Raw genomic sequence first — 14,280 nt, forward strand, 5'->3', positions numbered from 1 at the left:
TACTATATCACCCTGCTTATTTAACTTATATGCAGAGTACATCATGAGGAATGCTGGGCTGGAGGAAGCACAAGCTGGAATCAAGATTGGCGGGAGAAATATCAATAACCTCAGATATGCAGATGACACCACCCTTATGGCAGAAAGTGAAGAGGAACTAAAAAGCCTCTTGATGAAAGTGAAAGAGGAGAGTGAAAAAGTTGGCTTAAAGCTCAACATTCAGAAAACGAAGATCATGGCATGTGGTCCCATCACTTCATGGGAAAAGGATGGGGAAACAGTGTCAGACTTTATTTTTTGGGGCTCCAAAATCACTGCAGATGGTGACTGCAGTCATGAAATTAAAAGACACTTACTCCTTGGAAGGAAAGTTATGACCAACCTAGATAGCATATTCAAAAGCAGAGATATTACTTTGCCAACAAAGGTCCATCTAGTCAAGGCTATAGTTTTTCCAGTGGTCAGGTATGGATGTGAGAGTTGGACTGTGAAGAAAGCTGAGTGCAGAAGAATTGATGCTTTTGAACTGTAGTGCTAGAGAAGACTCTTGCGACTCCCTTGGACTGCAAGGAGATCCAACCAGTCCATCCTAAAGGAGATCAGTCCTGGGTGTTCATTGGAAGGACTGATGCTGAAACTCCAATACTTTGGCCACCTCATGCGAAGAGTTGACTCATTGGAAAAGACCCTGATGCTGGGAAAGATTGAGGGCAGGAGGAGAAGGGGACAACAGAGGATGAGATGGCTGGATGGCATCACCGACCTGATGCACATGAGTTTGGGTGAACTCCGGGTGTTGGTGATGGACAGGGAGGCCTGGCGTGCTGCAATTCATGGGGTTGCAAAGAGTCGGACACGACTGAGTGACTGAACTGAACTGAACTGAATTGATATATAAAATAGGTAAACAACAAGGACCTAATGTATAGCACATGGAACTATACTGATTACCTTATAATAACTGATAATGGAAAAGAATCTGAAAATTAATGTATATATATGTATATATATATACTGAATCGCTTTACTGTACACTTAGAACTAAGATGACATGGTAAATTAACAACAACAAAACTTTTAACCAGTGAATTTGGCCATGGGGTCCTTGCTGGCCAGCCACTGATGTAGAGCCAAGCCTCATCGTGAATGTGCGCGGGGATCACTGAGCATCCTGTGAGAATGGCTGCAGCGGTACAGAGTGTCACTGTCATCCAATATGCCTGGACAAGCCCCTTGGAAGGAGTCCGAATTCCATGAAGACAGAAGACGGGTGGCCTGTTTCACTCACCACCACTGGATAACCAGCGCCTAGTACGGTACCTCATACGGTGAAATATTCGTTCAGAAATATAAATGAATCACAGTGACTCCATAAGCATTTGCTAAATGAACGCACTAGGATGCAAGCTCACAACAGATAAGAGCTATTTCTTATACCTCTGGGATCTTCCAGACTTCCTAGGAAAAAGCCTCTGTATTACTTTAAGTAAATGCTTGTTGAATATTTTTTAGATGTATCTGATCCAGATTCTGTGTTAACACTTCCGCCACCTTTGCTCTGCTGCTGCTGCTGCTAAGTCATTTCAGTCGTGTCCGACTCTGTGCGACCCCACAGACGGCAGCCCACCAGGCTACCCCGTCCCTGGGATCCTCCAGGCAAGAACACTGGAGTGGGTTGCCATTTCCTTCTCCAATGCATGAAAGTGAAAAGTGAAAGTGAAGTCTCTCAGTCGTGTCCGACTCTCAGCGACCCCGTGGACTGGAGCCCACCAGGCCCTCTGTCCATGGGATCTTCCGGGCAGGAGCACTGAAGTGGGTGCCATCACCTTCTCCGCACCTTTGCTCTAGTCACCCTTTTTCCCTCTTCCGGCCATCAGTCTTTCCCCCTTCTGCTGGTAACATAACCCACACTCCTACGTACGCTCTGGACTAAGTGGATTAAGTAGGTCTGACCCCACTCGTCGTTAAAAGAATTGGCATGAAAATCAAGCTTGTCCAGAGTAGCCCAGGTTTCCTGGTTCAGAGACAAGCACAGGATAAGAGCCAGGCCAAGTGAACCCCACTGCAAGCCTTTGCTGTCGGCTTCTAGGGAAGATGGTGTCATTCATTTGCCTTTCATTCGGTCTCCAAAGCTGAGACCTTGAGTCTGAGAAGACCAATGACCTTTGTGACCATCGTGGCAAGAGAGCCTGTCCAAGAGACAGCCAGAGAATCAGGAACCTGGTGATACTCTGAGCCCTTGGTTCCTGAAGCAAGTCGTACCTTGCTTCCCAGCTATGTGGCGTAAAAACTTTTCTTTTTTTTTTTTTTTAAAGAGGGTTGAGATAGTTACTTACAACCAGAAAACTTCTGACTCTATAAGGGAAAAAAAACCTCTATGTGCTTTGAGCCAAATTTCTTTCTCTTAAAATAAGTTTAGTTACAAGAACCCAGTTTATATAGGATGGGTAAAGGTTTAACTTCATGTTAGTAAAAGCCGTAAAACCTGTAGTGAATGAGACCACCCACATCCATTGACATGATTACCATTTCTTGAAGCTAGGTGAGTCCATACATTCAGGATCAGTACATTTGCTCAACATGTCTTTCACACAGAAAGTCCTTTTGCAAGAGACAGGCATCCACAGATCAAGTAAATACCTGGTATCGGGGAGGTGAGATGCAAACTCACACTGTATTTTCCGGAAATGAAGACAAAATCCAGGTTGGGAGAGCCTGTCTCAGATTTTGTCAACTCCTTGTATCTTCCCTCCCATCACGTTACTACTCTCTGTGGCAGTCCTGGAGAGTGCACAACATATTACTCCTGGGATATGCTGATTATTACTGGGAAATGCTGATCAGTGTTTTATGGTAATATTCTTTTTTATTGTGGTTGATGCTTTTAAAAAAATTGAGATAGTCTGGTCACCAGATGATCGGTTTAATGAACAATAAGTTCTCTGGGGTCTGGGTAAATTCCAATAATGTACACTAATACATAAACTCATCCACTTTGAAAAAAAAAACAATAACACATCATAGTCTAAAAATCTTTTGGGGAATGCTATAATCCAGCCTTCCCAGCAAGGCTTCATGAGTCTGGAGAAATGCCTTTTTTTTTTCCCCCAGCAGCATTGGAACACATTACCTTGAATACAGCAAAGCTGGGTCTCAACTGATCTCACATAACTGGACCTCAGAAACCTCTGACAGCATGTTGTTGTTAAATTATCAGGGAAAACAGACTGTGAGAAAACAAGGTCGCCCTGCAAGTTAAGACCACTGGTCTCTGGAACTAGTCCATGGACACTGAATTTCTTTGTTACCTCTTTCAAAGCATACTTGGCCTCTTTCAAAGCATACTTGGCATAAACACTGGAGATGCTGACCCTAACAGATTCCGAGACCCTAAATTCCAAACTGCAACATGTCGTTAAACTACATTCAGTTGGGACAGTCTCCTACCTAGTCTCGGGGTAAGGACTAACTCAACTTTGAAAAGATTTTTCAAACACAGACATTAAAGGAAGAGTTGACTCCTTAACATTCAGCCAGGGAATTAAGTTAATCACAACATCACACACGAATAAAGAGAAACATTCTTGTGCTTCCAAATATTGACAAAGACGCCAACTGTCTCCTGTCAGAAAATACTGTTTTCTATTACAGAATGTTTGTCTGTATCTGCTAAGACCAAATACTAGATAATGACCAGATTATCTGGCTAATACCACCATTTAAAGAAAATTGAAAAAGCAAGAACCATGTTCAATTCTAAGTGTGTTACAGATGGGGATTCTCTTTCTCTTGAAGGCTTTACAAGTCTCTGCAGATAGGAAAAGAAGGGAAACAAGATTAAGAACATGAGCTGGGAGCCACTTGAGAAGGCCCTTTTGTGACCTTGAATTAGACAGCTTGGAGAAAGAGAGGTGTGGGGACAAGGACACCGGAAGAGGAGAGGGGGCTAGTGAGCCTCTTTCCCTGCAGAAGGGAACACTGCATGAGTTCAAGAATAGCAGAGCTGACATTCTTTTGATTTCCTAAGAAACAATGACACATTATGTCTTCTAATCCAAACCATGTTACAGCACAGATTATGCCAATTATCATAACTCAGTTTGAGGTCAGATATTTTATTGTGAAACAATATTACCATGATCACTTAAGAGACAATTCTCAAAGAAGAGATCAATGCACAGCTGTGCACTTGAGATATAATTTTCTCAGATTTGAGATGCTATTGATATTGAGAATTTTTTCCAGGCTCCTGTCCACCACTAATAAACTCAACATAAAATATGATTGCTTCCACACTAATAATACTGACTCACATAGCAACTGGTTACTAAAATATAATTCTTTATGGCTTGCTAACATTTTTGTAAAACTTTCAAAGTTTACATTACTCTAGATTATTTACTGATAAGAAGATTAAAAGTGCTGTTATTGAAATGGTTACTCAAACACCCATATTTTTCCAGATTCTTGGTTCACTCATCTCCTTATCATCATCCCTCAGGAATTAAAGATTAAATTTCAGAATATCTTGTTAGATAAGAATACAAAAACATACAGAAACCTTTACATGTTTTAATATGAATAACACTAAAAGGAAAAATCGTGGATAGCTGGTCTTCCAAGTAACTAACGTATTTCAATTTCTCTGTAAATTTTTCCTGATAGTGTATTTTAAAATAAAGAAAGCTGCTATTCACATAAGTGCATCTTGTGGGTGAGATTATGTAGGTCTGCAAATTTTGTGCTTCTTGGTATGTTGCTCTAATGAAGAAATACTTCTAGTGACAAAGATAAGGGAAGGAAATCCTTGGAGAATTTCAAGAAGCTGCCATAAAACTTCCCTCGCTTTATTTAAATTTTTATTTTTTGAAAGACTTTTTTGATGTGGACCATTTTTAAAGTCTCTATTGAATTTATTACAATGTTGCATCTGGGATTTTTTTTTTTAATGTTTTTTGGTTGTTTTGGCATGAGGCATGTGGGATCTTCGTGCCCCAACCAGGGACTGAACCCTCACCCCTTGCATAGAAGGCAAAGTTTTAAGCACTGGACCACCAGGAAAGTTCCAAAGTTCCTTACTTTAAGTCACTGGTGCTCAGTTGGGAGTGATTTTGCCCCACAGACAGCAATGGAAATACAGCTGACCCTTAAATAACATGAGTTTGAGCTGTGGGTCCATTTATATGTGGATTCTTTTCCAATAAATATGGACCATGGTACTGTAAGATCCACAGGTGGTTAAATCCGAAGACACATAAATCACGGATTTAGTTGTTGTTCAGTTCCTGAGTTGTGACTGACTCTTTGCAACCCCATTGACTGCAGAATGCCAGGCTTCCCTGTCCTTCACTATCTTCCAGAGTTTGCTCAAACTCATGTCCGTTGAGTTGATGATGCCATCCAACCATCTCATCCTTTGTCACCCCTCCCTTCTCCTCCTGCCCTCAATCTTACCTAGCATCAGGGTCTTTTCCAATGAGTTGGCTCTTAGCATTAGGTGGCCAAAGTATAGTGGAGCTTCAGCTTTAGCATCATTCCTTCCAATGAATATTCAGGACTGATTTCCTTTAGGAATGACTGGTTTGATCTCCTTGCTGTCCGAGGGACTCCCAGCAGCCTTCTCCAGTACCACCGTTCGACAGCAACAACCACGGATACAGAGGGCTGGCTGTAAAGTTATACTCGAATACTCCACTGCATGGGGGTCGGTGCCCCTAAGCCCCGTCTTGTTCAAGGGTCAACTGCATTCGGAGACATTTCTGGTTGTCACCAATTCCAGGGCAGATTGTGGCTAGAGGCCAGAAATGCTGCTAAACAACCCACAATGCACAGGACAGTCCAACTCAGCAAAGAATCGTCTCCTTTCTGCAAAAGGCGATAGTGCTGAGGTTCAGAAACCTGTTCTAGCCTTGTCAGCCTTGAATTCTTGGTTGGCTGGGTGGTTCTCAGAGCTCCTGAAAATGCCCATGCAAGTGTGTCCAAAATCATGGGAGTGGGAGACAGGGGAGAGACACACCACGCAGAGGGCTCTTAATGAAGGTGAGAAAAAGACAAGGAGATCAAATAGTATTTAATTTTGCTTTTCAATGATGGGTAAAAGCAAGCATGTCATGCTAAGTCACTTTAGTCATGTCTGACTCTTTGTAACCCCATGGGCTATAGACTGCCAGGCTCCTCCATCCATGGGATTCTCCAGGCAAGAATACTGGAGTGGGTTGCCATGCCCTAGCCATCAGGAAACATTTCACATATTTATTATAGGACAAAACCAACACCTCAAGATGTAGTTGGAAGGAACCAGCAGCTCACAACCTAAAAAGACTGGGCAGATGAAGGTAACAGTCTGAGTGTCCTGGTTAAAACAGCTTTTTGACCATAGAAAGAAAACACCATGAAACCCAATGGGTAAATAAACTTTGAATCATATCCATAAAACTCTTGTGATGCAGCTTAGAAGGGGAAGAAAAAGAAGAGATATTTTCTGTTACTTCCCATGACTTTTAGGCGATCACGTCCCCTAGCCGACACCAAGTGAGCTTTTTCTCAATTATGTGCGAACTGTTTGTCATAAGAATATTCTCTGAGAATTGTCAAATGACAGACGTTTCTTTTCAAGAATTAATGAGACTTTTCTATTACTCATTATCCTCTATCAAAAATGAGAGCAATGAAAGCCAGAATTCTGAAGGCAGGAACGTTGTCAGTTCACAGTCAAGAATTCTGGCAAAGAACCCAAATCCTATCAATACCGGAGGTACATTTTCCATGTTTTAATTGCTTTTCGTGGTTACTTCCAGAAAGTGTAGACCATTCACACCTTGATGAAGAGGGTGAAAAAGATAATGCCACTTCTGAAATCTTTATTCTGGTAACCTTTCAGGGTGTAAATTTCTTTAGACACCTCTATAAAATTCTGTTGGACATGTAAATGGTTCCAAACTGATAAAAATGAATAAAAATTACCTGATTGACAATGCTATTCCCACTCTTGTCTTGGCACAAAAGACAAAAACTGTCCTGAGCAGTGACTGTTCTTTAGAATTCATAAGTGTGATTGATGGTAATAAAATAAATGACTGGGGTCTCCTATTATCATGTACAATTTATTAGGATTTGTCATCATGATATGATGATGCTGTCATGCTTTGATGGTGACAAATGCGATGGTCAGATTTTCTTAACTGTAGAGTTTGAAATAGTGCTTATGTGATTATCAAACGAATCCAGATATTTCAGCTGCATTCTGTCAAGAGCTATTCAAGAAGTTTTAGGGAAGAGGATGGCAAAGCAAAGACTACATTGTTACACTGGATAAAGGCTTTAAGCCACAGAGGATCCCAGAAAGAGCTTTAATAAAACATGAAACTTTCTATCTTCTCTTTACTATGGCTCACAGTCCAATTAGCATTGAGCTCAAACGGAGAACATGTGACTCAACAGATTTAAGGGTCTGGACCCATTGAAATTCAAAATACAGTTGATTATCCTAGTGAGCATTCAACTTCACTGAGGGATATTCTATTAAAAATAGCGTATGTATAACTTATTTTCCTTAATGCTTTTATTAATGCAGAATCACAGAACATATGCACAGACTAAGTTACCTTCCAACAGAACACTGAATATTTATTCTTAATATTGAATCTCCATGTAGCTAAAACTAATTATTGGTGTGCTTGATAATCCATATTTTGGAAAGCTTCTCTTTCCATGACCGCTGCATGGCTGAGGGCACTACTCTGGCCCTGGCCGCCTGGCCTTCCACTTCTTACCCTCCCTTCATCTTGATAACCCTTGTCCGTGTGTGCAGAGTGGCCTGGAAGTCACAGGGCCATTTCCTGCTCAAAACTCTTCTCTGCACCTTCTATTCCTCGGCACCTGCTCCAAACTCACAGACCTGGCCTTGGAGGTCCTCCAGCTGGTCTCACCACACCCCACCCCTCCACCTTGATGGGCCCTGATCTTTGGAAACAGGCCGGCTCAGGGATACCTGGGCTCCCAGCTCCTGCCGAGTGGCACTCAGCCATGCGTCCAGGCCACCAGCGTCCACTCTGCCACTGGCAGCACTGGTGTCCGACCAGGACAAGCTCCCTCCCCTTTTCTGGTCCTCAGGCTTCCCAGGGGGACACAGGGCTAACAGCACCACAGGGTGCGCTGGCAGGAGTGGGAAGGGGTCTGGAGCATCCTGGCTCCAGGACAACCAGGCACTGGATTTCTCTTTCCTCTTGCCCCTTCCCTTCTCCTTCCGACGACTCTGGGTTTAAGTCTGTTAGCTCCGTGAGGAGATCACAGGACGGGGCCCTTATCCAAGGAGTGTGCAGCTCAGTTCAGGGCCACCTGAAATCAGAATGCTGTCATTGGCATCGGGGCTCAGATTCTGGGATCTGCAGGCATCAGCGGGGAGAGGAGGTCGATGAAAGACCCGGGGCCCTTGGGGGAGGCTTGAGGTACAGCAGACACACAGTAGATAAACTGAGGGCAGGAGCCACCTGGACAGGTGTGAGAGCAGAGAGAAGGCAGAAGGCAGCGAGCTGCCCAAGGAGGGCAGGACTCAGTGGGGAAGGTGACAGGGACTTGGCACCAGTGTGAAACGCAAGCTCACAGTGAAACGTAGTCTATTTCTCGAAGGCAGAGTGTGTGCTAGCGACATGCAAGCATGCTGTCTACTGGCCACCTCGGCACAAGTGCAGCTCAAAGCCTTGTGCAAACTGTATAGAAATGTGGGTGTGTTGACCACGGGTCACTGGATCCATGAACACATTGCTGTTTTAACTCGGGAACACTCGAGAGCTGCCCTGGTTCTCTGGCTACAGGCCTCCTGCTGCTGTGCCTTCTGGACGTGTGCATTACTGCCTTCAACGTGACCCCTGGATCCTTAGGCACAGCGAGCGCATTGCCCAAGTCAATGGATTTCATCCTTTCCTGTTGCCTTTTGCATTCTTGCTTTGCCACTGGGTGTTAAGGATGTCTGCTCACAGCTTGCTTCTTTTAAAATGGCTTGAATGATTAGAGAGACGATGATGAAAGCCCCCAAATGATATCCTGATGTGTCCTGTCCAGATGCGTCTTCATTTGTCTTGCCAAGCAGTTCAATCTTCACTCGGGGTTTGAAGTGAAGATTTGAAGTTCAATCTTCACTCTGGGCCCCCAGTGTTCGACAGAGCCAGGGAGACGAAGCTTGGCTCTACTCAGTGAAGACCGGTGACGGCCTTTCCTGTAACTGTAAAGCTCACTTGAAAGTTAAAAAAAGTTCCCATAAAGATTAAAAAAAAAAAACTCCATGCACACAGCAGTCAGCTTGCAGAGGCCGAGACATTTGTTTCATAACTAGACCAAACTTGAAAGCTCTCAATTTCGCCTCTAACAAGATGTATTCCATCAGAGCTTTCTACATAAATCACAGCTTCTGATGGACCTTTTGTTTCAGCCTCCAGAAACTGTTAGGCCTGAGTAACTCCAGGAAAAGGGCTTATCCTCCAAGATGATAAATCTCCTCTTTCTACCGTAATGTGAAAAGTATCACACCACTTCAAATGTTACTTCAGACTCATCCTTTATTAACAATGCCTTTGGTTTTGACCATTCGGAATGGTGAACATATATCAAAAAACCAAAGGGCTCCATAGAACAGGGAGGGAGTCTCTCGCCTTGCTGGAACCCAGCCAGGCTGTCAGAGGACACTGCCTGGGGCCAAAGAGAGAATTCCAGATTTTGAAAGATGATCCAAGAGAAACTCCCAAAGAAAGTTCCAGATCTGCATCCATATCCATGCCTTGAGCTTTCAGTCCTTGGCGACTTGTCCGAGGAGCTTCCCATAGACTGTGGCTTGGCCTGAAATCCCATGTGACAACTGAGATTTTTCTGTTCTTTCAATGCTCAACTTTCACTCTGAGCTCAAGAGTAGGGGATAGTAGCAAGCAAACCCTGATATGTTAGAGAAGCTTAATTAATAACATAATGGGAGTAAATCTAAATATCTTTTACGATGGAGAAGGCTGAGTAAGATGAATGTACTTTTATAATGCCTGTGTGCCTGCTAACTCACTTTAGTCATGTCTGACTCATTGCAACCCTATGGACTGTAGCCCGCCTGGATCCTCTGCCCACAGGATTCTCAGGCAAGAATACCAGAGTGGGTTGCCAGTCCCTTCTCCAGGGGATCTTCCAGACCGAGGGATCGAACCCGAGTCTCTTTGATCTCTGTACTGGCAGGCTGTGTCATCATTACTACCATTATCTGAGAAGTCCACTTTTACAATAATGACTATTAAAAAGCTAAACTTTAGCTTTGATCTTCGAAAAGAAGCATGAAAATTTATCCAGCAGAGGGTAAAGATTACTGAGAGAAAATAATTGATCCCATAGGTTTCTACAGGAAGAAAAACACCCCACCTCTATAAAGCCAATGGAGGGAAACAGGAAAAGCTCATGTATTTGGTACATTTTTTGATGCATATAAATTATGATATTTTCTAATAAGAAAAATGAAAAGTTTTTAATTGCATGGAAACATGAGGTAAGATTTTTCTTTTGGTTTTATGTAATGTAATCCCACTGAACTACCAGCAGTCACAGTGACACTATTATGATATCATCATCAGTCATTAACAACCAAGGCAAACACACCTGTTGGGTGTCTGGACATTCAGCGTGGTCATCATCCACATTGGGTCACCTTGGGCACTACTAGTAAATGTCACCTGACAATAGACACAGCCCAGGCTGTACCAGGCAAACCTGGACATATAGTCCCTGTAACGATGTCATCCATCTAACTCCACATCTGCCTGCCGTCTCACACATGGGAGAACAGAGGCTCCTTCAAGGTCACCTGGCCAGTCAAAAGAAGAGCTGGGCTGAGAACTGATCCCGAAGCATGGGCTCTTCTGGGCAGACTCCCAGCCGAATAAGAGGCTCACGGTGGTGTCTTGGTGCCCTGGGTCTATTATAAGGGCCAAGGTGGAACAGATGAGAACATGCTCAGGCTCTATGAAAGGGTCCAGAAATGAGTTCTACAGGCAGTGGGGCATGAAGGCCATAGGGCAGTCGGGTTGCCTCGCTGGAGCCCTCGCCCATTCACCCCACTGCCCTGGATCTGCTTTGTTTTTCTCTGTTCAAACAATACCCTTATCCAAGGTGTGACTGAACGCAAAAGCCAACCTCAGGAACAAACCCTTCAAAGTGAGAATGTACCGCTCGATCGCATTTCTCACATGTCATTAGGACACGGATGGCAACTGCCGGATGAGGATCTGTAGGGCTTTTGGGATTCTGAACAACAGTGAGTAGTTTGGATATTTGCAATAAAAAGAAATAACCCTGAATATTCATTAGAAGGACTGATGATGAAGTTGAAGCTCCGATACTTGGGCCACCTGATGTGAAGAGCTGACTCGTTGGAAAAGATCCTGATGCTGGAGAAAGACTGAAGGCAGGAGGAGAAGGGGGCGACAGAGGATGAGATGGTTAGATAGCATCACCAACTCAATGGACATGAATCTGCGCAAACTCTGGAAGATAGTGGGGGACAGAGGAGCCTGGCGTGCTGCAGTCCACGGGGTCACAAAGAACCAGACATGACTTAGCGACTGAACAACAGCAACAATAAATATGGACGTCAACGCCTCCCATCAGTGCATTCTTGTTCCACGCCTGCCCTGTGCTGGATGCTTTACAGATATCGGATGCAGTCCTCCCAGACCTGCAGGAAATGCTACCCTGAAATAAACAAGGAAGGAAGACAAGCTGCGGAGGATGCAGGTGGTCAGCAATGGGGCCAAGATGTGGTAGCCAGTATGGAAACCCCAGAACCCAAGCACTCTCCTCCACAGCTGCGCCACCCACCTGGCTTAGCCTACCGGGGATCACCCTTCAGTGAAGAAGTAGAAAACCAAAAGCCAAGCTGTGGCTTCAAGCCCTCCAGAGGATTTTTTAATTCAAATGCCATGCTGTGGCGACCTTGTACCTTGGAGCTCAGGGCCTGTGTCTTGTCTGCAGGCTCTGCATGGCCGTTTCACTGACTCCTTTGGGAAGCTGCTTGGATGGGAAGCGTCACCATGGCAAGCACTGGACAGGCACCCACACCCATCCTCCCTGCCCCCCGGGGAAGGCTGGGGGCCCTCGCTAATCTGGATGGACTCTCATCTTTTTAGCTTCATGAAGGATAGATGGCAATGGTCTTTTCCTTTTTCTTTCTGTTTCTTAAGATTGACAGAGCTAGAAAATGTCCACACTTTATAGAGAAAAGGGCTGTCCATAAATCCAATATAAGTGTTACTATGACACTATGCTCTAACAACTCAGAGGAGTCTGGTGAAAATCCATAGGCCTGCATGGCCTTCATCTAACAGAGTTGCTTGTGACAGAAATAAACACATTGCTGTTGTCTAGAAATCATTTTTCTCATGTAGCTTTGGGTTCTGTAAGATGATCGGTAAATTTTGGTCATGTCCATTTAACCATCAATTTAACATGTTCGATATCCTAATTCCACCTATTAAAAAACATTATCTGATAGACTCTTTTTTTCTTTGCTATTACTAGACACCTCTGCATAATTGAAAAATTTTTGTCACTCTGTAGGGAAAGTAGGTAATATGGGTTTTTCATTGAATTAGATCATCAATGGGCATTGACTTGGATCATGTTTCTCAAAACTAGGCCACTGGGAATTGGAAATAAGGTGAACAATGGAGAGACAGGCACTGAATAAATCTGGAATTCTCCATGGTCATAAAGAGCATGTTACTATACCGAGTGGGCTATCTCCAGACCTCGAAAGAGACCACGCCTGTGCTCACTGCCCTAATGGGTCTACTTTGGGGATGCTCAGAGAGTCAGTTAGCTACACGGGATCTTCCATCCTTCAGAGTTGCTCTCCAAACAGCAACTTGAAATACACCTGGAGTCCATTAACTCTAAAGAACTGGGTTCCTCTCTTTGAGACTGCAACAGCATTGCATGCATGCAAGCTAAATCACTTCAGTCGTGTCTGGCTCTTTGTGACCCCATGGACTGTAGCCCACCAGGCTTCCTCTGTCCATGCGGTTGTCCAGGCAAGAATACTGGAGTGGGTTGTCATGCCCTCCTCCAGGGGATCTTCCCAAGCCAGGGATCAAACCCAGATCTCTTATGTCTCCTGCAATGGCAGGCAGGTTCTTTACTACTAGTGCCACCTGGGAGGCCCATAACAGCAGAAGTGAATATTTATTGAGTACTTGCAAGCACGGAGCACTTTACAACACTCTGTGAAGGTAAGTGGAATGCTAAGTCCTTGTCCAGCTCAGGAAACAGTGGTTGGGATTATAAATAACCCCTCCAAGATCTTACCCTGAATGAGGGCACCATGCCACGTTCATTATGCCTGTATAGGATTGCCCAATAAAATGCAGGATGCCCAGTTAAGCTTGAGTTTGAGATAAACAATGTACTATTTTTTTTTTAAGCATAAGTATGTCTCATGCAATATTGATATCAGATTAGGACCTCCCCGGTGGCGCTAGTGGTAAAGAATCCGCCTGCCAATGCCGGAGACAATGGAGACCAGATGAGGTTTCGATTTCTGGGTTGAGAAGATCTCCTGGGGGAGAAAATGGCACCTTACTCCAGTATTCTTGCTGGGAGAATCCCATGGACTGGTGGGCTACATCCCTGGGGTCACAGAGTCGGACACAAAGGAGTGTCTGAGCACACATGTATCAGACTGTTCTTGAAGTTCACGTTTAAGCATGTGTCCATATTCGTACTCGCTAAACCCAGCAGCCCTTAGTATCTGCCCTTCCTCGGTGATGCTCAGGACCGTTCCAAAGTTACGAATGTTTCAACTGGCTTTGAAAGCCTTACCCGCCTGAGCAGTCATGAAGGAAACCGGTAACCGTCATGTGTTAGGGAGCCGCTCCTTCCCAAGGCAAGTCTGGCAGCTTCTGCCTTGATAGCACCCCGAGGCCCTTGCCCGGAGGCACCTGCTGGTTCCTAGGTAAGACTTCCTGTGATCAGTGCCTTGGGGCAGGGAAAGGAGCAGCTCTGATCACACTTCTCCAGCAGGTCTCTGAGGCCCAGAGGCTTCAGGAAGACATTCCGATCCTACCCGTTTATGCAATGACACACAGGCCATCCACATCACCAGAGCAGAGATCACACAGCCCCTGGAGGACAATCTGACAGAGCACATCCAGAACCCTTCTTGTCCCAACGCACGACCTGTGACTCTGTCTCGGGAAAACGCTGAGCTGTCCTTCACGGCGTGTGTCACAGCAGTGTTCATCCCGGTAAGCCGTGGTC

General features: G+C 44.5%; 1 protein-coding gene across 1 annotated transcript in view; it reads right to left on the reverse strand.

The window, feature by feature from the left end:
- ADAM12 (ADAM metallopeptidase domain 12) overlaps positions 1-14,280 on the reverse strand; it is a 336,316-nt gene that overhangs the window by 192,267 nt on the left and 129,769 nt on the right. The window lies entirely within an intron of this gene.

The sequence above is a fragment of the Budorcas taxicolor genome, chromosome 23 (assembly GCF_023091745.1).
Source record: "Budorcas taxicolor isolate Tak-1 chromosome 23, Takin1.1, whole genome shotgun sequence".
NCBI lineage: Eukaryota > Metazoa > Chordata > Mammalia > Artiodactyla > Bovidae > Budorcas > Budorcas taxicolor.